Source organism: Dendrobates tinctorius, unplaced genomic scaffold, assembly GCF_039654945.1.
Source record: "Dendrobates tinctorius isolate UK_male_01 unplaced genomic scaffold, ASM3965494v1 ptg000007l, whole genome shotgun sequence".
Taxonomy (NCBI): Eukaryota; Metazoa; Chordata; class Amphibia; order Anura; family Dendrobatidae; genus Dendrobates; species Dendrobates tinctorius.
Genome location: NW_027361675.1, coordinates 57,101,353 through 57,123,462, shown reverse-complemented (window position 1 = coordinate 57,123,462; position 22,110 = coordinate 57,101,353).

Here is a 22,110-nt window from a genome sequence, read left to right as displayed (position 1 = left end):
CTGTGCTGAATTTCCACTCTTATTTATCTGTATTTGCCAATTTGCTTTTTTTTGTCCCTTATTAGATCGGCCTCTTTTTGCTCTGTCTCAGAATATTTCAGAGTGCTGATATAGTGGGAGAAGTCTAGTGACTTCAGGGTTAATTTTGCTATCAGAAGTGTTGGACATTATTTTTGGTAGGGTTTTTGGCAGATTGCAGACAGTATCTTTCCTTTCCTGTCCTTTCTAGTTAGTCGGGCCCCATCGTTTGCTCAGCCTATTTTCCTGCCTTTGTTTGTGTTTTTATCTTGTTTCACCGTCAATACATGTGGGGGGCTGTCTTTCCTTTAGGGTCTGCTCTGAGGCAGTTAGTTTTCCTCTTTTCCTGCTTTAGGCTTATTTAGCTCTCCGGTTGTGACGAGGCGTCTAGGACCACCATAGGAACGCTCCACGACTGCTGCTAGTTGCTTGTTAGAATCAGGGATCTGCAGTCTGCATAGATACTAACCTCTCTGGTTTTCTGAGACTTAGCTTGTGTTGGTTTTTTTTTCCTCGGCGACCCATTCATAACACGGAACCTGCCTAGGGACCGTCAGGAGTGTAGAGACACTGACTCAGGAGAGTGCAGGAGGTCTCCACATCCCCGTTACCTATTGCAGGGCCCTCCATTGTATCAGTTTCCCTGGTGTTTCCCTTATCTATGTAAATTTGCCATGCTGGAGGCGGTGTATCCAGATACACGTGCAACTATTGAAATTCGCCTGCTGGAGGCAGTGTATCCGGCTGCACATTTCATTGTTTAAATTTGCCCTGTTGGAGGCGGTGTATCCAGGGTCACGGGTGTCATAGAAATTCGCCCTGCTGGAGGCGGAGTATCCAGTCACCCGTGACATCACATTATTACCAACCCTACATTTTTTCTGCTGAGTCATGGACCCAATGCAGACCTTTGCCCAAATGCTGCAGATCTTTACTGATGAGATTAGGGGACTGTGTGGTGAGTTGGTGCAGCAACTGCAGCTGTTGGTGGGCTTTGGGGGCTTGGTTCAGGAACAGGCTCAGCCAGAACCCAAGATATCCCTCCCTGACAGGTTTTCTGGAAGGAGAGATCAATTCTTGGTTTTTCAGCAGGCCTGCAAGTTATACTTCAGGCTGCGCCGTCGTTCATCAGGGAGTGAAGAGCAACTGGTGGGAATCATTATGTCCCTTCTTAAGGGGGATCCGCAATCCTGGGCCTTCTCCCTGTCGGACGATTCACCATCATTAGAGTCCATGGATGAGTTTTTTGCGGCTTTAGCGCTAGTGTATGGGAATCCTGATGGCATCTCCCTGGCGGAATCCCGACTCCATAGGTGTAAGCAGGGAGCCTGGGTTGCTGAGGAGTATTGCTCAGAGTTTAGGAGGTGGGCCACTGACACTCAGTGGAATGACCCTGCACTTAGGAGTCAATTTGTGCAGGGTCTGTCTCCAAAGTTGTAGGATACTCTGGTGCAGTACGCCAACCCCAGGTCGCTGGAGGCCGCCATGTCCCTTGCCGTCCGGGTGGATAGATGCCTTAGGGAGAGACATACACAAAATGTGCCCCCTGTTGTCCTCACTAGGGAAGAGGACCCACCAGTGCGGACGGAGGAACCCAGGCAGCCCGGTGTTGTTGGTACAAAAAAGGGGTTGTCTGCGGCTCGTCGTGGTGGGGGAGTATGCTTTTCCTGTGAAAGCCAGGCCATTTCATGGGAGCCTGCCCAGTGCGTGCCAAGTCTCCAGACGAACCCATGCAAGTAGGAGGAGCCAGTTTGAGTACAGGGCTGCCTACGGTTCAAGGAGTGTTGTCGGCATGTTTCTACTGTGGGCAGACTGGTCATGTCCTTAAGGGTGGCCCTATGCGTGCCAAATTATCTAAGCCTTCTCAGAAGGAGTTCCTTGCAGCTCTGACAGAGCTTTGGTGAAGAAGCAGCTATTCAGGAGGAAATCTGCACTCAGGTGCTGGACTCTGTTGCTGGGAGCGATAGCAACAGAGCAAAGCTAAGTGGTTTTTCCCTGTTTGTAACTTTCCTTATGTGTGTTTTAGTGCAGTGGTGGGATTAGTTTCTGCACCATCCAATTCATTAGAAAGGGATAGGTGCTGGGCAAGCTAGGGTTTTTAGGTATCCTGTTCATCGCCAGGTGCGGAACCAGCCTAGGGACCATCAGGAGTGTAGAGACACTGACTCAGGGGAGTGCAGGAGGTCGCCACGACCCGTTCCCTATTGCAGGGCCCTCCATTGCATCAGTTTCCCTGGTGTTTCTCTTATCTCTGTAAATTCGCCCTGCTGGAGGCGGTGGATCCAGATTCACGTGTAACTATTGAAATTCGCCTGCTGGAGGTGGTGTATCTGGCTGCACGTTTCATTGTGTAAATTCGCCCTGCTGGAGGCGGTGTATCCAGGGTCACAGGTGTCATAGAAATTCGCCCTGCTGGAGGCGGAGTATCCAGTCACCCGTGACTTCACAAACAAACTCTTTGGCCACAATCATCAATCTTAGTGTGGAGAAAAAAGGGCACAGAATTTCAGGAAAATAACATCTCGCTAACTGTTGATCATTGGGGGTGGATCAATTATATTTTGGGATTTGTGTTGCAGCCAATGGCATGGGGAAAATTTCACTGATAGAATGGATTCAATGAAATTTCAACAAATTCTTGATGCAAACACTGCGCCAAGCTGAAGCTGAAGGGAGGATGGCTTCTACTGATGTATTATGATCATAAACATACATCAAGGCTTCTGGTGTTTTCACTGGTTGGGGCCAGTCCTTTTGTCTGCCCTTATTCACACACTGACATCAGCATTGACACATTGTAAGGTTTTAATATTAAAATGAAGCCAGTATTAGACAGTGTAGGACTGTCCCGATCAGTTACCTTGTCGTGGTGGGATGGCTTTTCTGCCTTTTTTAAAAAAAAAAAAAAGCATTACTAAAAATTCTGTGTAAGCTAAATGCACTTTTTTGCTTTTTATTTACTTAGGCTGGTTTCACATTAGCGTTTTATCGCGCAGCGCGTCGCGCGCTATCGGGCGCATGCGCAATGCTCCCCTATCTTTAACATGATGGGCGCATGGTCTATCACTTGCACGCATTCATCAGTGCTATCGTGCGCTGCGCTTTTTCCAGGTGTGCACCCAGACGCGCCAGGCGCTACATGTTGCAATTTTTGTTCCGCCCAACCTCGTCAAAAAAGTGCATACGCACGGATGCGCCAAAAAATCTCATTACAGTCTATGGGGGCGCTGGCATGCACTTGGTAATGCGCACGGCAGCGCTTTTGAGCGCGTGCAATTTTTGAGTCAACAATGTCTAGACACTTATTTAAACCACCCCCTACACAAGAAACATTGTTTGGGAGGAGTGTAGATAATAGAAGGGGTCTGCTCTATCCGACCACTACTCTACAGACAGCCTGCAAGAGACAAGACACCCAGCAAGAAACAAGAGCCATATTTGGATCAGAGCTGCTTCATCAAGAATGTGAGTATTCTTAAATCTAATGTCTGCCTGTCCTTTCAAATGTATTATGTACTAATGCTTTGTATTTTTTTTAATTGCAGCATGTCTTCTGGATAAGAATACTCACCATCCCAGCAAGAACTGGCCCAAGCAGAGCGTGAGGTGAGTATCTTCCGGCCTTTGGGTAAGTATAGCTGCTGCCTCTACAAATGTATAATAATTTGTTTTCTTTTTCAGACATCATCATCGGACACGGCAAGTGAGGCCGAACAGCGGGAGCAGCCAAGTCAAGTCCCGCAAGGAGACAGAATGTAAGTATATAGACTTGAATGTCCCTTTTTTTAATTTATGCTTTCTCTTCCTTTTTTTTCTGTCATGTTTTTCAACTTCTATCTTTCTTCTTTTCTTTAGCTATTTCTATATTTTTAATTCCCAAATATTACCAAGATTCTAATTTTTTTTTCTAGGTTCCACCACGGAATGAAGAAGATATCTATCTGGACAACGACGCCCTGATCCTGCTGGTCCAGGAGCATGTCCCATTGTGGGACAGCCGTGACCAGCAGCACAAGGACCTTGTGGTGACCCGGAGGCTCTGGAATGAGGTGGCTGCAGCGATAATGGATGGCTGGGACGGTGCCTCTCCAAGTTCAAAAAAGGCTTTTAGTAGGTATTTCCGTGCTCTGAGATGCCGCAGTAACTATTGTCCTTGATGACACTGTTGTATTTCCTACTAGATATATTTTAGCAGGAAACACAACAGTGTTATCATGATCAACAGTGACTGCATTGTGTATTGTGTTGCTGGATTGTGCCTCATTGACTATTGTTCCTGATGACACTGTTTGTTGTGAGCTCCCTTAATCCGACTTTTGAGGCAAGGCTCCCTCTGGTGGATACTGCTGGTAGTGGAGCTAGTCAACATGATGCTAACCCAACAGCTGCAGAAGATAATTGGAGGAAAGGGGTAGTAACTGGGACTACATAAGCGAGCAGACTTCTCTCAGTGGCTGCAGGTGATACTCCTTTCTTTGTTTATTGAGGATTTCTGTCTACTGCCTGATCCTGCATTTTTTTAGCTAAGTGTCATTTGCTAAACCCTTTGCATCTGATTTTGCCTTGCTGTCAGGGGTCAGCTTGCTCCCCCAGGGGATGCTGGCTCCTGCCCTGTAATTTTGCATCTTGTGATTGTTTGCTCAGTCCCCTGCTGTATTAGCCTGTTGCTAGCCACCAATTCACACCTGAGTGCTGATATAGTGGGGGCGAGGTTTGTGCAAACCTCAGTATTTTTGTACATCAGTCATGTTGGAATTGTTAGGGGTTTTGCGTGATTGCAGACAGTGCCTTTTCTGTGCTGTCCTATCTAGTCAGTGTGGGCCCCATGATTTGCTCAGTTTATTTTCTGTCTCTGTTTGTGCTTTATCTTGTCTCACTGACAATATATGTTTGGGGGCTGTCTATTCCTTTGGGGATCTGCTCCGGGGCAGTTTAGATTTCACCTTTCTGTCTTTAGGCTTAGTTAGTCCTCCGGCTGTGACGAAGCATCTAGGGCAACGTAGGAACGCTCCACGGCTACTGCTAGTTGTGTTGGTAAGATCAGGGATCTGCAATCCGCTGAGCGACCAACTCTCTGGTGGCATAGCCTATTGCGCTCTCCTCCTCGGTGACCCATTTATAACAACTGTTGTGTTTCCTGCTAGATATATTCTAGCAGGAAACACAACAGTGTTATCAGGATCAACAGTGTATGCATTGTGTATTGTATTGCTGTATTGTGCCGCATTGACTATTGTTCTGATGACGCTGCTGTGTTTCCTGCTAGATATATTCTAGCAGGAAACACAACAGAGTTATCAGGATCAACAGTGCATGCATTGTGTATTGGATTGCTGTATTTGTCCGCAATGACTATTGTTCCTAGTGAATATATCTAGCAGGAAATACAATTGTGTTATCATGGCCAACAATTAGTGCATTGTCCATTGAATTGTTTTGTGATGACGCATTGAATGGTGTGTGATGATACAGATTTTGCCATCAGTGCATTCTATAATTTTTTTTTTCAAACAGTGAACAAAGTCTGAACACATTGGCGCTCGATGAAGGACCGCTTCAACAGTGATATTCATGCTGAGGGACAGGTTCGCAGTGGTTCAGCGGCAAGGACCAAAAGAAAATACTGGTATCATCGGGAGTTGGCATTCCTAAGATCGGTCCTTGCCACCAGAGCGTATTTTTTTTTTTGCAAGTTTTATTTTAATCTGTGCTTTTCTTTTCCACAGCTGATGCTTCTTGTAAATGCATGATAGTAATGTTTTTCTTATCTTTCCACAGCACCTGGAGCAGCACCCTGCAACCTGTCCCTGGAGCGGTCCTTCATCGGATGACCTTGGACCTGTCCCAGCCATCTGACAGCCTGGAAGCAACTTGCAGGTCAGCAACTCGGACAGCTGGTGACCAGGTGTCCGAGTTGCTGACCTGCAAGTTGCTTCCTGGCTGTCAGATGTTCCCCTGTCCCAGGTCTCTGCCACTGGTTATACGGGCAGTTCCAGCCAGCGGCAGAGGAGTGTCTTGCCCGAGTTCATGCACTTGAGTGAAGCCTTTTATTCCAGCCTCAAGTCACTGTCAGACAGAGTGGAAAGCGACCGACTTCTGCTGCATACCACTGCACAGCCACCTGCATTCCAAGCCAAGCTGGACACCACTACACCACACCAATGCCAAGTGCTGCTGGCACTCCACCGCCGCCACCACCATGGCAAGCACTGCTCCTGTCTGGAGCGCCACCGCTCCACCTGCTTGTAGCACCGCCACCACTCCACCTGCTCAACCGGCTTGGACCACCGCCACCGCACAACCTGCTTTGACCACCGTCACCACACAACCTGCTTGGACCACTGACAATGCACAACCTGCTTGGACCACCGACAACGCTCCACCTGCTTGGACCACAGACAACAATCCTCCTGCTCGGAGCACCGACACCACTCCTAGGAGCACCATCACTGCTTCACCTGCTTGAAGCACCCGAAAACAATCCTCCTGCTAGGAGCACTGACTGCTCCACGTGCTTGGAGCACTGACAACGATCCTGCTAGGAGCACCGCCAGCACTCGTCCTCCTTGGAGCACCGCCACCACTCCTCCTCGGAGCACCACCACCACTCCTTCTAGGAGCACCGCCCGTGCTCCTCCTGGTAGGAGCACAATCCCTGCCACCACCGAGCATCATCAGCAGAGGGGTGATCCCCATTCCCTCTTTGTGCAAAGTCACCCAAGTTCTACCCGACTCCGCCGGTCAAAAAGGACAAAAATGTCACACACTGTCTAAAAGTCCAGGCAGGAGACTCCAGGACAAAGAAAGAAGAAAATAACAAAAACTTTGTCTGTCCCTCCACCCTCTCCTTATACTGTGTCTGAGCCTGCCTCCAGTTCCATCCTTGATCTCCCTTCCCCCATTACTTTCGTCGCCCCTTCCACTAGAACCCCTTCCTCACCTTCCAGCCATTCCTCGCCTCTCCACACCCCCAGAGTAGCCCAATCTTCCCCCAAACATCGTTCCCAATAAAAATGTTTTATTTTTCTTTTAAATAAATGTGAAATTATGGTTTCCCCTAATACGGTTTGATTAATGTGTCTTTCGCCGCCTACACACACTGCGCCGTACACACACTGCGCCGTACACTTTGTGTTTTTGACACCACATAGCTCCATTACTGACACGTTTCTTGTTTCAGTCATGGAGATATGTATAATCAAGAACACAAATATATAACTTGTATTTTCACCACCAGTTTCTTCAGTCTGCTAATATTGCACAGACCGAATAGAGGATGGTGTTGAGTGCAAGTCATATCTATTGTTACCTTGCCAGGTATCATAAAAAGTTAATTGAAGATTGTGTGTTTTTACCATCATCATTTAATTATTTGTGACACAAGGCCAGGGGATTCTAGATATACCTTGTAATTAACCACATCCTCTATTCAGTGTGTGGTTAATAAACTGAGGAGATGATGAGGAAAATACACATCATATCTACAATACCCTGGCCTTGTATCATAACTATTTATCACACCTTGCAAAGGGGAATACACATATGAGTTAACGTGCAGCGTTGCTTCAGTCTGCATTATCTATTTCATGCAGACTGGATCGATGCTGCAGTTTAACTCGTATGTGTATTCACCTGGCCATGTGTAATAACTTTCTGAAGTTAGAATGCATTATTTTGGGCATCCTCACTTCAGCATGACACCAGGCCTGGGTATTGTAGAAGTTGTATAACCTTTATTATCTCTCCAGTCTGTGTTCAAACTCAAGCCACAGTGGTGATCCTACAAATAATATTTAGAGTCACATGGTCAGGTGTCATAAAGAGTGATGGATGCTGGTGCATCCCCAAATCACTATTTGTAACATCAGGCCAGGTGACACAAATATTAGTTGTATTATCTCCACCATCGCTGTAAATTGAACACAAACTGTAGAGATGATAAAGGTCATACAACTTGTGCATGTGTATGTATAGTCACCTGGTCAGGAGTACTAGTAAATTCATGATGCACAAAACACTGGTACACCTGGCCAGTTAATTATTATATTGGATTGTAAAAACACAGAGTGCACTCGGTACAGTTATCAAAACAGGTTTTTTTTATTAGCATACACACAAAAAAACATTTTTACACCATTTGATCTTGCCATTCCACCCGTCCTACATCTGAGTTGAAGTAGGCCACAAACTGGTCCCTCATTTGGCCAACTTCAACAGATGACCTGAGAGGGTGCTGAGTGAATTCAGGCAATGAGTTAGGAGTAGAGTTGAGCGACTTTGGTCGGATCGGGTTTCGTGAAACCCGAATGAAACAAAATAAGTTTCAGATGAAACTCGTCCGACTAGAGCAAAACAAAGTCGGAGTTTCGTCCGAAACCCGACCCCAATGCAAGTCAATGGGAAATAAAAGTCGGACGAAACTCCTACTTTTTTTGCTCTAGTCGGACGAGTTTCATCTGAAACTTATTTTGTTTCATTCGGGTTTCACGAAACCCGATCCGACCAAAGTCGCTCAACTCTAGTTAGGAGTAGAGAAGAGCGACTTTGCCTTTTTTACGGTCGAGTCGGGTTTCATGAAACCCGACTTTCTCAAAAGTCAGGTTGAACGAAATCAGCCGACTATAGGGAAAAGTCGGAGGCTGACTGAAACACGAAACGAAATGCAAGTCAATCGGGAAGCAAAGTCGGCAGTGAGTGGAGGACAGTAAACACACCTACAGTGCCCATTTCAATGCCAAAAACATCAATTTTTATTACTGAAGCTTGTCAACCTTAATTTACTTCATAATAATAGTTAAGCATTGAAAACAGGGGGTTCTTTGGCTAAAGCTGTGGGAGGGTAGGGCTGGCTCCAGGTTTTCGTGTGCCCTGGGCCAAAGAGTGTCAGTGCGCCCCTTTAACACATGCCACAACTCATGATGCTTCGATACGGCACAGAAATATAGGTATAGTACAATGACAAATACTTCACTGCTTACATGACATGGCTGATCTATTTTAAATTGTACAATAGTTCAAAAAAAGGACAGTATATTACTGCATACAGTATTATGGCCACCACACTGTGCGTCATACAGAACAATGAGCCCCATATATTTATCCATACAGAATAATTGGCCACATATAATGTTCCACACAGAAGATAATGAGCTCCACATAATGCTACAGTATTTGATGGTCCCCATGGACGATGCTCCATTGTCTTATGGGCCCAAATAATGCACCACATATAATGGGCTTCATTTCTAATGCTCCAGTGTATAATGGGCCCCGTAAATGCTGCATAATGGGCCCCGTAAATGCTGCTCCAGTGTCTGATGTCCCCAATCTGGAATGCTCCAGTATATGATGGGCCTCATGGATGATGCTCCAGTGTATGATGGGCCCTAATAATGCTCAATATATAATGGGCTCCATTTGTAATGCTCCAGTGTATAAAGGGCCCCGTAAATGCGGCTCCAGTGTCTGATGTCCCCCATTTGGAATGCTCCAGTATACGATGGGCCTCATGGATGATACTCCAGTGTCTTATGGGCCCTAATAATGCTCCATATGTAATGGGCCCCATCTCTAATGCTCCAGTGTGTCATGTGCCACATAGATGCTGCTCCAGTGTCTGATCTGCCCCATTTGGAATGCTCCAGTATATAATGGGCCTCATGGATGATGCTCCAGTGTATGATGGGCCCTAATAATGCTCCATATATAATAGTCTCCATTTCTAATGCTCCAGTGTCTAATGGGCCCCGTAAATGCTGCTCCAGTGTCTGATGTCCCCAATTTGGAAAGCTCCAGTATATGATGGGCCTCATGGATGATGCTCCAGTGTCAGATGTCCCCCATTTTGAATGCTCCAGTATATGATGGGCCCCATTTTTAATTAACCCAGGCATGGTATGTGAAAAGAGCTCCATGGAGTAATCTGAAGTGTGTGCTGCCGCATCCTTCACTTTTGGTGTGGGTGAAGGACACAAGGAAAGTGGTTGCTCCTGACCAGAAGCCTGCACTTATGACTCAGTGCTTGCATTTTTTTAAACTTCAGAAGAGGAGGCGATAGAGCTGGAGGCTGTTTCAGCAATGTAATCCAAAAACAGTTCCTGATGCTCCGGCTTTAAAAGCAGTCTACCTACTCCCAGAAAACAGAGCCTTACAGGCCTTCCAGAGCTACACCATGACGCAGGCTCAACACCTCCTGCCTTAGCTGCTATTTTGTTTTTGGCACTATCAGCAGATGCACCATCACTACCATCAGTACCAGGTGTCCCCTCACGCCCACGTCCTCTTCCACCATACTTCCTTATATTTTAGAAAACTGACCCAAAATACCCGCAGATATATGGTACTGTATCAGAAGCGTACAGCTCTATACAGTGTAGGGATAACAGTAAATCTCCATATATATTTCATGAGTCATACACAGATGCGCAAAGGATTAGTATGGATTACCCAATAAAATAAAAAGGTGAAAAAGGGTACAGTATCACCAGATACAAGGTATATATAGTATAGTGTAAACATTCTGAATCTCTGTATACATTTCAGGAGGCAGACACAAACGCTCTCTTGCCCAGTATGGATTACAAAAGAATACGAAAAGCTGGAAATGGGTAATGTAACACAAGCGTACAGCTGTATACAGTGTTGGCCAAATTTGAAATCTCGGTATATATTTCCGGATTCACCCTCAGACGCTCACTCAGTCTGGGTTTGACCATACTAAAAAATGTTGTCAAAAAGGTACTGGATAACAAGATAGTAAGTATATATATTATAGGGTACAATTGAAATCTCCATATACATGGTCCCGTAGTCAGTCTCAGATGCTTACTCAGTATGGATTTGACCGTAATACTAAATGTCGAACAAAGGTACTGTATAACAAGATACAAGCTGTATCGAGTATAGGGTAAAAATTAGTATCTCCGATTCACCGTATATATAGAAGGCGTAAACCACACACGCTCACTCACTATGGATGATACCGTAATACAAATTTTGGAACAAAGGTACTGTATCAGCACATACTAGGTGTATCCAGTCTAGGGGTAATTGTAAATTTCCGTCAATACTTCCAGAGTCAGACACAGACACTCACAGGCTCAGTATGTATTACACCAGAATTTAGCAAGTAGAAAAAGGGAAAGGTAGTTGAAGCGTACAACAGTATACAGTGTTGTGGTACTTTTAAATCTTCGTATATATTTCAATCTCTGTAAGCCAGTCCAGACCCTCCACTACTGGAAACGACATGGATACAAGTACATACGGAAAGTCGAGTGTTAGCAGAAATTTGGGAATTACTCATCGTGGGATAACCTCCCAGTAGATGTTGTAGAGGCGATGCAGTCCCTCAATTACTGTGTCTGTGGAGACAGTGAAAGCGGTTCTTTGTGAAGAAAGGATTGCTTCATGAATCACATCACCGTTACTCGTCTCCATCAAATTGTGATCACAGGGAGTGATGTATACATGGTCCTCACTGCCTATCATGATGTGTCTGGTCATTTTGGAGTGCAAAAGACAGAAGCCACAGACCGTAGGCGATTCTTTTGGATTGGCATGAGAGGAGACATTGAAAAATGGTGGCAGGAATGTCACACGTCTGTGACTATCACAACTGTGAAAGGTGATCAAAAAGCACCACTGCATCCGCTTGTAAGTTGACGTCCATTGCAAATGGTAGCCATTGATCATCTGAAGGTACAGGCCAGCAGGACAGGGCATAACTACATCTTAACCATCATCCATCAATACACCAAATTTCTAGTGGCTGTCCCTGTGAAGGATTTAACTGCTCAGACTACACAGCGGTGGAGCAGGGAGAGGTAAGTATTGCAACTTGCAAGTGCTGTGGCTATGACCTAGCAGGGGGTGCACACTCGTGGTCAGCGGTACTGGCACAGGGCCCCTCATATTACGCTGGTGTGTCTGACGACGAGTGGGCCCCCCCACCATCAGAGACACTGTATTGTACTATGAGAGGCCCTCTGCCAGTGCCGTCGACCATGTGTGGGCCCATTCACCTGTTCAGAGCAAAGGCACTTGCCCGGGTGTGCCAGGTGTTGACCCCAGTCATTGGGGGGGGGCAGCCCACTTAGGGAGGTTTAAAAAATGGCATATGTTGATATGTTGGCTGGACATTCAGCTGCTGCAAAGGGCGGAATTGAGCAAGTCCAATGAAGAGGAGGACAAAAGCGAGGCAGTTTTCTGGCAACCTATGTGTCATCAGGGGAAGGTGGGACAAAATCCTTTGAAACCTATGCATGGTTCATTTTAATGAAGGTTAGATCATCAACATTTTGGGTAGACAGATGGGTCCTTTTTTCTGTCAGGATTGATCCAGCAGCACTGAAGACTCTTTCAGATAACACACTAGCAGCAGGGCAAGCGAGCTCCTGTAAGGCATATTGTGCCAATTCAGGCCAGGCGTTCAGTTTAGAGGCCCAATAGTAAAAGGGGAATGACTTGTGAGGAAGAACATCGATATGGGAGGAGAAGTAGTTTGTAACTAGGGATGAGCTTTCCGATATTGAAATATCGGAAATCGGCCCGATATTTGGATATCGGAATTCCGATTTCCGATTCTGATATTTTTTTCACATCGGAAATCGGAAATCCCATAATCCTTCAGCCTCTTAGCGCTCCGTGGAGCCAATCAGGAGCTGAAGAATTGCTGACAACATTGTGTAACTCCCCTAAGCTTGGTAGGAGGTGTCCAAACTTGTTAGCTAGGGGCTGTGTTGCGATTAGCTGGCTGGATGGTGTGATCAGGCAGTATAAAAGGCTGCGCCTACCATTTTAGCCTCACTCTACTGTGAAAGCAGATAGGGAGAGGTTGCTGTTGGAGATAGGGAGAGATCTCGGATCTAATAGCGATAGAAATTGTTTTTCAGCGACTGTAGCATCCCCTGTGTGTTACAGAAGCAGTCTTTCTTCTCACTGACCCCGCTCAGTTTCATTTTTTGTGCTGTGCAGGCTCTCAGTGAGGTGCTTAGTGAGACAGTGCAGAGGACATTCACTGCAGCTGCTGCAGCTCCTCTTGTTGCAGCACTGTGTGGTGTGTGTCTCACTGCCTTTTCTTTTCATCCCTTAAATCCCCTTCCCCTATTTTTTCCAAAAAGTTAAACACTATATAGGGATTGTGCTGTGAGGGACCCAAACAACCTCTGTGGCTGGTGCCACACAGCACCTGGCCCAGTCCCGGAGAATCCATTTTTTTTTTGGTATCACAGCAGTGTCATTTACTGCGCTGTGACATCCGACCGCAACGTGTACACCAATACCATAAACACACGTTACTCTTTGTGTAGGCCACACTAGATTCAAATAAAGTGTAGCAGACACACCATCATCATACAGTGCCGTTAGTGTTTCTTATACCTGTTTGTAGTCCTACAGGAATAAGCACACTAATTCCTAATAATTACTTTCTTGCCGTTCTGAATCCATCGATAGAGATTAAGAAGGCAGGGAGTAAGGGACGTCCCCGCGGTGGCCGCGGAAGAGGTGCATCAGCAGCTAGACATGGTGCACATCCAGAGCAAGCAGCAGGCCCAAGTCACTCAGCACCTACATTCACCCAGCAGCAGTCATTTATGCGCAGCTTGTTAGGAGCACAGGGCCATAGGCTGATAAGAGAGGATCAAGTAGAAACCGTTGTTGGTTGGATGGCAGCTGAGGAATCCACCTCAATGAGCACAGCATCCTCCCAGGACCTCTCCACCACATCGGGTCAGGCCACTGAAGAGGAGCACCCATCTGCTTCTTCACCGCCCACTAAATTGACCAGATTTAAGAGGGCCAGGAGCCACCCTTAATCCTCTTCTCAGAATCTGTTGGCTTGGAATCTGTGTGCCATCCAGACAGCATTCCTGTAGCTGAAGAAGAGGTAGTGTGCACAGATGCGCAACCACTGTGTATGTCTAAGGAAGAAGTGGAGGGTGGGCCAGTGCCCACAGTGACCAGACCCCAGTCAGCAGATGATGATGAAACTCAGCTGCCTGTTTCTGCTGACAAAAGTGTATTGGATGACGAGGTCCTTGACCCATCATGGCATGCTGAGGGGCAGCAAGCAAGTGGGGATAGCATAGAGGAAGAGTTTGCAGGTGTGGCGCAGCACGGCCGTCCACATGGGAGAGGAAGAGGGAAAAATTGGTTGTCGGATCCCTCAACTTCAGCACCCATTAGGAGCAGGGCTCTTTTAAAGAACACAAGGGGTGCGCCCAAGAGTTGTGGTGCATGGGCCTTTTTCGACCAAGTTGCAGATGACGTTACAGTAGTCAGATGCAAGCTTTGTCGACAAACTGTACAGAGAGGGAAGAACGTCAGCAACCTTAATACCACCAATATGTTGATGCATGTCAGGAAGAGGAACCCTGTGGAGTGGCAGCATCACACCCAAGATGATTCGCCACCTGCAGCTGGTCCCCCACCTTCCACCTCTTCAGCCACAGCGGCCACCTCTTCCTCCAGCTCGCAAACAGCTGCTCCCGCCTCCTCACCAGAATGCCAGGGTGCATCTGCAGGCAGTGTTATACGGCGGCACACTGTCTGTACTTCGTCAGCATCAGCATCCCAATCGCTGGCATCCTCACACTCCCAATCCAGTGTGCAGCCATCTGTCACACAGGTGTGGGAGAAAAGGTGCCCGTACTTGGCAAACCACCCACGAGCACAGGGCATGAATTCTCGCATTGCCAAACTGCTTGCAGTGGAAATGCTACCATTCTGGCTGGTGAGCAAGCCAGCCATAATCGATGTGTTGGGGTTTGCAATCCCACAATACAGCATTCCCAGCCGGTTCTACTTCAGCAGGCAAGCCGTCCAGCCCTGCAACAGCATGTGGAGCGTAAAATTAAGCAAGCGCTACAAAATGCAGTTAGTAGCAAGGTCCACCTGACCACCGATGCGTGGACCAGTCAGCATGGCCAGGGACATTACATTTTCCTTCACCGCCCATTGGGTAAATGTAGTTGAGCCTGGAACTGAAGTAGACAGTGCAAGTGCGCGGGTCCTGCCAACTCCACGAATTGCAGGCCTCTCCTCTGTACAAATTGACTCCTCCTCATACTCCTCGTCAGACTCGCCTGCACCCAGACGTACCACAACAACCGATTTCAGCACTGCATCTGCCAAACATCAACAGGCCGTGTTGCAATTGGTCTATCTGGGTGATGTTAGCCACACTGCAACCGAGCTGTGGAACATGCTCAAGGAGCAGAGCGACATGTGCCTTGCGCCGCTCATCCTCCAACCTGGTCGTGGCTCTGGGCCTAGGTGGTCTGACTCACATTCCATGCCTTGCCCATGTCCTAAACTTGGTGGTGCAGAGTTTCCTTAGGAACTACCCTGACCTTGAGGAGCTGCTGCACAAAGTCAGATACGAGTGCTCTCATTTGCGGCGTTCAAGCATGGCTGCATTGCGCCTTTCAGCCACGCAGCGCAGATTGGGCCTGCCCGAGCACCGCATCATTCTTGACCTCCCCACCAGGTGGAATTCAACTTTGCATATGCTGCGAGGTTGTGTGAGCAGCAACCTGCAATAATGGAGTTGCAGCTGCAGCAGGCGCAAAGTAGGCGACAAACATCTCAGCCCTCCCACTTTACAACCACAGAGTGGGCATCCATGAAGGACATATGCACCATTTTGAAGTGCTTTGAGGACACCACTCTGATGGTGAGTACGGATGCTGCCCTACTCAGCCTGATTATTCCCCTTATATGCCTTATAGAATCATTGCTTAAAGGACTAAGGGATGAGGTTTCTCTGGAGGAGGAGCAGTATGATGAAACACTTGCACCAACCAGGCAATCTTCATCGGCCCGGTTGGTACAAAGCTCTGTGGGTGCCTCACAAAGGTCCAGGCAGGACACAGCAAGCGAGGAGGATGAGGAGGACTATGAGGATGAGCCAGAGGAGGAAAGTACACAGCGCTCTAATAGTAGTCACCAGCTAGAGCGTGGATGGGGTGATGTAGAGCAGCCAGAGCACATTCCTCCAGCTGGTGACAGCGATGCATGGCCAGTTGGCAGCCTTCAGCACATGAGTGATTTCATGCTGCACCATCGCGTGGCTCGTATTCTCCACACAAATGACTACTGGGTGGCCACCCTCTTAGATCCACGTTACCTGGACAGCCTTCAAAGCCTAATTACACCGTTGAACCGGGCGCGTAAAATGCAGGAGTACCAATATGCACTGGTTAATTCACTCATGTACTCTTTTCCACCGCATAGCAGTGATGCGCGTGCACTAGCAGGCACCTCAGTGCATCCTGGGCCCAGCGTAATCCGTTCAGAAGCCGGTAGCAGAAGCAGTACATCTGCTACTGACAGGTTCAGTATACCCAACCTGTTCCAATGGTTTCTGAACCTGCAAACAGTTCGGGCACCATCAGCACAGACAGTGCAATGCACTAGGAGGCAACGTTACCGTGACATGGTGGCACAATACCTCTCCATCCCTGTCAGTGTGCTTCAGGATGGATCTGCCCCCTTCAAGTTTTGGGTCTCCAAGTTGGATACATGGTCCAAGCTTAGCCAGTATGCCTTGGAGGTCCTGGCTTGTCCTGGTGCCAGTGTGATTTCTGAACGTGTCTTTAGTGCAGCTGGCAATGTACTAACAGACCAACGTACCAGACTATCCGCTGCAAATGTGGACCGGCTTACATTCCTAAAAATGAACCAGGCCTGGATTTCTGGTGACTTTTGCTGCCCTGGGCCAGAGTAGACAGGTTACATGCATGGTTCGTAGCAGTATGCATGCTCTGTCATGTGCCTATGTTGCACACCTTGTCATCTGTTATGCCAGTGCTCTGGCCTCTATTACCAACATCTAGCACCTGGTTCTGTGACTGACTCTTTCACCTCATACTGTTTTCCATGGGCTGTAGTACCGCCAGCTAGTGCCCATTTCCGTGACTGCTGATTTCACAGTGCTGTGTTTCTGGGCAACAGTAACACCAGCTGTACCTCGTTAGACCAAAGTGGAAAAAAAGGACGACAGATGCCAAACACCGATAGGCAAAAGCACAAGAGGTGGGATCCAGCCACACCGGCTGTTTCCTGGCACAGGTGCCTCCCCAGCTGGTTCTCATGAGTGCCCAAGGGCACGGGTACCTCCTGCTCCAAACCGCGTTTCGACAACGCTCGCCGTTACAGGGTTGTGTCCACCGCACTGTTCCACGCCCCCGCCGTACATCATTCCGGCTCAGTTTGCTGTTATCCGTGGTGTCGGCAGTGTAGGAGCCCCCTACGTGGACTCCGGGACCTGGCGCTCAAGGCTGGTCTCGACAGTGCCAGTAGGCCCTCCTCCTCCCCTGCTGCGACTGCGGAGTAAAGAAGACTGTGTCCGGGTTGCGGGGGCAAATGTGGTTCTTGCACCTTCTGCCGAGAAGACATTACTCCGGTAGAAGACCAAAGACAGGAAGACAGATGCAGAAGACCCAAGACAGGAAGACAGATGCAGAAGACTCAAGACAGGAAGACAGATGCAGAAGACCCAAGACAAGAAGACAGATGGAGATGTCCCCGGACTGCTGTCTTTTTGCTCTTGAACTTGCATCTTTGTGGGTTTTTTTGGGGCTTCTCGGCAGTGCTTTTGACTTATCTCACTACTACATTGTGGTATCCGGGCTACAGTAATGTCAGCTGTTGCCCAGTACAGCCACTGGCACTTTTACCTTCTGCTGCTTATCTGGGTTCCAGTAATGTCAGCTGGTTCTCATTAGAGTCAATGGCTTAGGTCCCTCCTTTGTGGTATCCGAGTTCCAGTAACGTCTGCTGGTCCTTGGTAGTGCATTCTGGCACAGGTTACCTCCTGCTTAGTTATCTGCCTCCGGTAACTTCAGCTGGTGCCCGTTAGTTCCATTGGCTCTTATGCTGATTTCTGCTGCCTATACGGGTTCCAGATTCACCAGCTGGTTCTCTCAAGTTCCTGTGCCTACTGTTACTTCTGCATATTTCCTCTGGGTTTGGGACATTCTGCGACCAGCCAATAGCAGGATAACCATAGACAGAGGTTTAGGAAGCAGTAGGAGCAGATGTACATGAACCAAAAGCAGAATATCAATATGCAGAATTACTGAATAACAGTAATATAATCAGCAGAAGAAGACTAAGCATGGATTAAAGGGAGTGTATCCGTTCCTCCATGTGGTGCTCCTGGAAACTCCCTGCAAAGCAAGATGAGCTGAACGTGGACACATGTCAGTCAAAGGGCATATTGACACCACCACTGGCAGTTTTAATTTAATAATGTAAAATCACTAACCCTCACCCTAACTATCCCTAACCCCTAACTGTTACCCTAACCCTTACCCTACTAACCATAAACCCTAACCCTACCCCAACTAATCCTAACCCAAAGAAAAAACTCCGCTGTTAAGAAGATGGCGACCAGTTTTCCTGCTGCAGCTTTCGCTATGTGCATTTTTCTAGCGATTTTTTTGCTCCTCTGCCTCTGCAAACTCCTTCCCCATTATCCTGAGGTGTTTCCGCTCCATATTATCCATTATATAGCACTGTAGTGGTCATTTTGTAATTCCGATTTTTTTTTTCCATTGACTTGCATTGATATCGGAAATCGGAAATTCCGATATCCGATATTTTTTCAATATCGGAAATCGGAATTCCGATACGATATCGGGCAATATCGCTCATACCTATTTGTAACCATAGTTGACAACTGCTGTCTCCTGTCACTTTTAATCGATACAGTATTAGCAGTCGTGTGAGCGGCACTTGAGAAATCATTCCACAACATGGTCATTAAACCCCTGTCTCCAATGCCACTTCGGCTGTGTGCACCACAAACAACTCTTCCATTGTGCCCACTACGGCTCGTGGGAGAACCAGCACTGCTGCTGTGTGCTGGGAAAGCCTCAAACAACCTGTTTACCAGAGTTGCTTGTTTGTTAGCCAATATTATCTCTAGGTTCTCCTGTGGCATGATGTTGTGTAATTTGCCTTTCTAGCATGGAACGAGGATGCTGGCCAGCCTGTAGTCGTCATCCCTCATCATTTTGGCAATGTGGGGGTCCCTTTTTTGGATCCGCAAGGCATAATCGCACATGTGGGCCAATGTTCCAGGTGTCAATGATACACTGCCAGTGGTGGGTGGAGGAGCACTTTCTGGCAAATCCACATCCCTACAGTCACGCACAAACACTGTACGTTACCTTGGAATGCCAACATTTTCTCGTGCCCCCTGAGAAGCATCCACCTGCCCAAAATAATCATCCCCCTCATCCTCCTCCTCTTCCTCTTCTTCCTCCACCTCGTCCAGGACAGTTCCCTGACCAGACAATGGCTGACTGTCATCAAGGCTTCCCTCCTCCTCCTCCTCTGCTGCAGAAGCCTGATCCTTAATGTGCGTCAAACTTTGCATGAGCAGATGCATAAGTGGGATGCTCATGCTTATGATGGCGTCGTCTGCGCTTACCAGCCGTGTGCATTCCTCAAAACTCTGAAGGACTTTACAGAGGTCTTTCAGCTTTGACCACTGCACACCCGACAATTCCATGTCTTCCCTCAAACTGCCTGCCCGTGTATCCTCCCACAAATGCATTACAGCCTGCCTCTGTTCACACAGCCTCTCAACAATGTGCAGGGTGGAGTTCCACCTTGTTGCAACGTCTATGATTAGGTGGTGCTTGGGGAGGTGGAGCAATCACTGCAGCTTGTGCATACGAGTGGAGTGGACGTCTGAGCAACGGATGTGCGGGCACAGTCTTCGCACCTTATGGAGCAGGGATGTTAACTTCGGATAATTATTAAGGAAGCACTGCACCACCAGGTTCAAAGTATGAGCCAGGCAAGGTATGTGTGTGAGTTTTGCACGGGCTATGGCTGCCACAAAATTACAGCCATTATCACTGACTACCTGCCTATCACTGCCTCAAGATGTAGACTGCCCAGCCATAACTCAGTTTGTCACTGCAAGTAGTCAGCCAGTACCTCCACAGTGTGTCTGTTGTCGCCCAAACACATCTTTAACACAGACTGCTGACGCTTACCACTAGCTGCTCAATAGTGCGAAACCTCGTGTGCAACACTGCCAGCTGCGGATGGAGTGCTCGTGCGACTGCGCTCTCTGGACGAGCTTTCGCTGATAGAGGAGGAGGAAGAGGAGGATCGAAAGCCTGTTATGTTCACAGAGATGCCTTAAGGCATAAACTTAAATGCCGAGCCTGTTGACCTCACAGGTGTCAGCGGTGTGCACGCATGGTATATGGTCACAGGACTTGGGCCCAAGACTCAGGGTCGGTGTCCGTCTAGACCTACCGTGCGTGCGGCGTCGCTACTGCAGATGCCCCAAGTGCTGCTGACTGCAGCGCGGCGACTGAACCAGCCGCTGTATGACAATGCCCAAGATGGGGTGCACTGTCAGACGCTAGCACTGTGTAGATGTGCAATGTGGCCTGAAGCGTGCCACTGACTGGTGCTGACTCTAAGACCAAGTCCCTAACCACACAAGTAATATCAGAGGGAGGGAATCTTAATGAGTCATTCGCAGGCACATGCATCCATCATCATTCACACAGTAGCAAGTAGAGTCTATACTAGCGCATGGCCGAGGGGCCATGCGGGCCTTTTATAGCCGTGCGCTTCCGGGACCTTCCAGATCTCTGAGATGGGCCAATCAGATCAGGAGAAGGACCTGAGCACGTGACTCCTGATCTCCACTGAGCATGACCAGTAGCGAGAGGACTTAGCCTCTGGAGTGACTTGCTGCAGAGCAAGCTGTGCTACTATTGCTGGTCCAGAGGTGGCAGCAACAACCAGACCCAGAGAACTGGTCTGAGCAGGGTGTCTGGATTGCCAAGATTGCTGTGCAGGTCCCCGAGAGGTCGGAGGGGAATGGGAGACTGCTGGCTGCGTGGCTCTGGATTCCTGCTGTGCAGCTACAAGAACCCGACACCATACACTTAGACATTTAATCAACATGCCCTTGCAAGCGTGGATGGACTATTAAACCTCAGGTAGAACATGTGCACCTGCTCCAACTGAAGGTAGCCAACAACGTTCCATCGCTTTCCCCACTGTAAGACCATTGCCACCATTAAGCACACCACCAGCACTAAATGTGGAGGTGTCGTCGCAAGGCCAAAGCACTCAGGGAATCACAATGGTTTTGGAACACAACACTGAATCTAGGCCATCACCAACCCCCTCTCACTCCATCCGGTCCACCGCTACTTCCCCCATATGCTGCTCTCCAGTCCAGCTCACCCTACCAGACACTCTGAGTAGGACAAGAAAGTACACATCTTCTGAACCGCGTACACTTTGTTTGAACACCTACATTGCCAAACTAATCTCATTAGAGATGATGCCAAACTGTTTGGTTGAAAGTGAAGCTTTCCGCGACCTATGCTGTCCCACGCTATGACCTACCCAGTCGGCACTTCTTTTCTCGAAAAGCCATCCCTGCCCTCCACCGGCATGTGAAAGACCGCATTGTCCATCCACTGAAACAGTCAGTGAGTGCAAAGGTGCACCTCACAACAGATGCATGGACCAGTAGGCATGGCCAGGGCCGTTTCATGTCCATCACTGCTCACTGGGTTAATGTGGTGGATGCAGGCTCCACTGGGGACAGCAGCGGTGGAACAGTGCTGCCTAGCCCACGGTATAGGAAACAGTTGGCTGTAGGCGTTTGACCCTCCTCCTCCTCCTCCAGAAGCGAAAGCTCGTCCACAGAGCGCAGTCACACGACCACTCCATCCGCAGCTGCCAGTGTTGCACACGAGGTGTCCCACTATCGAACAGCTAGTGGTAAGCCTCAGCAGGCTGTGTTTGAGATGATGTGTTTGGGAGACAACAGACACACCACGGAGGTACTGGCTGACTACTTGCAGTGACAAACTGAGTCATGGTTGGGCAGTCTACATCTTGAGGCAGGCAAGGTAGTTAGTGATAGCGGCCGGAATTTTGTGGCAGCCATAGCCCTTTCAAAACTCACACACATACCTTGCCTGGCTCACACCTTGAACCTGGTGGTGCAGTGCTTCCTCACTAATTATCCGGAGTTAACACCCCTGCTCCAAAAGGTGCGAAGACTGTGCTTGCACATCCTCCGGTCGCCCGTAC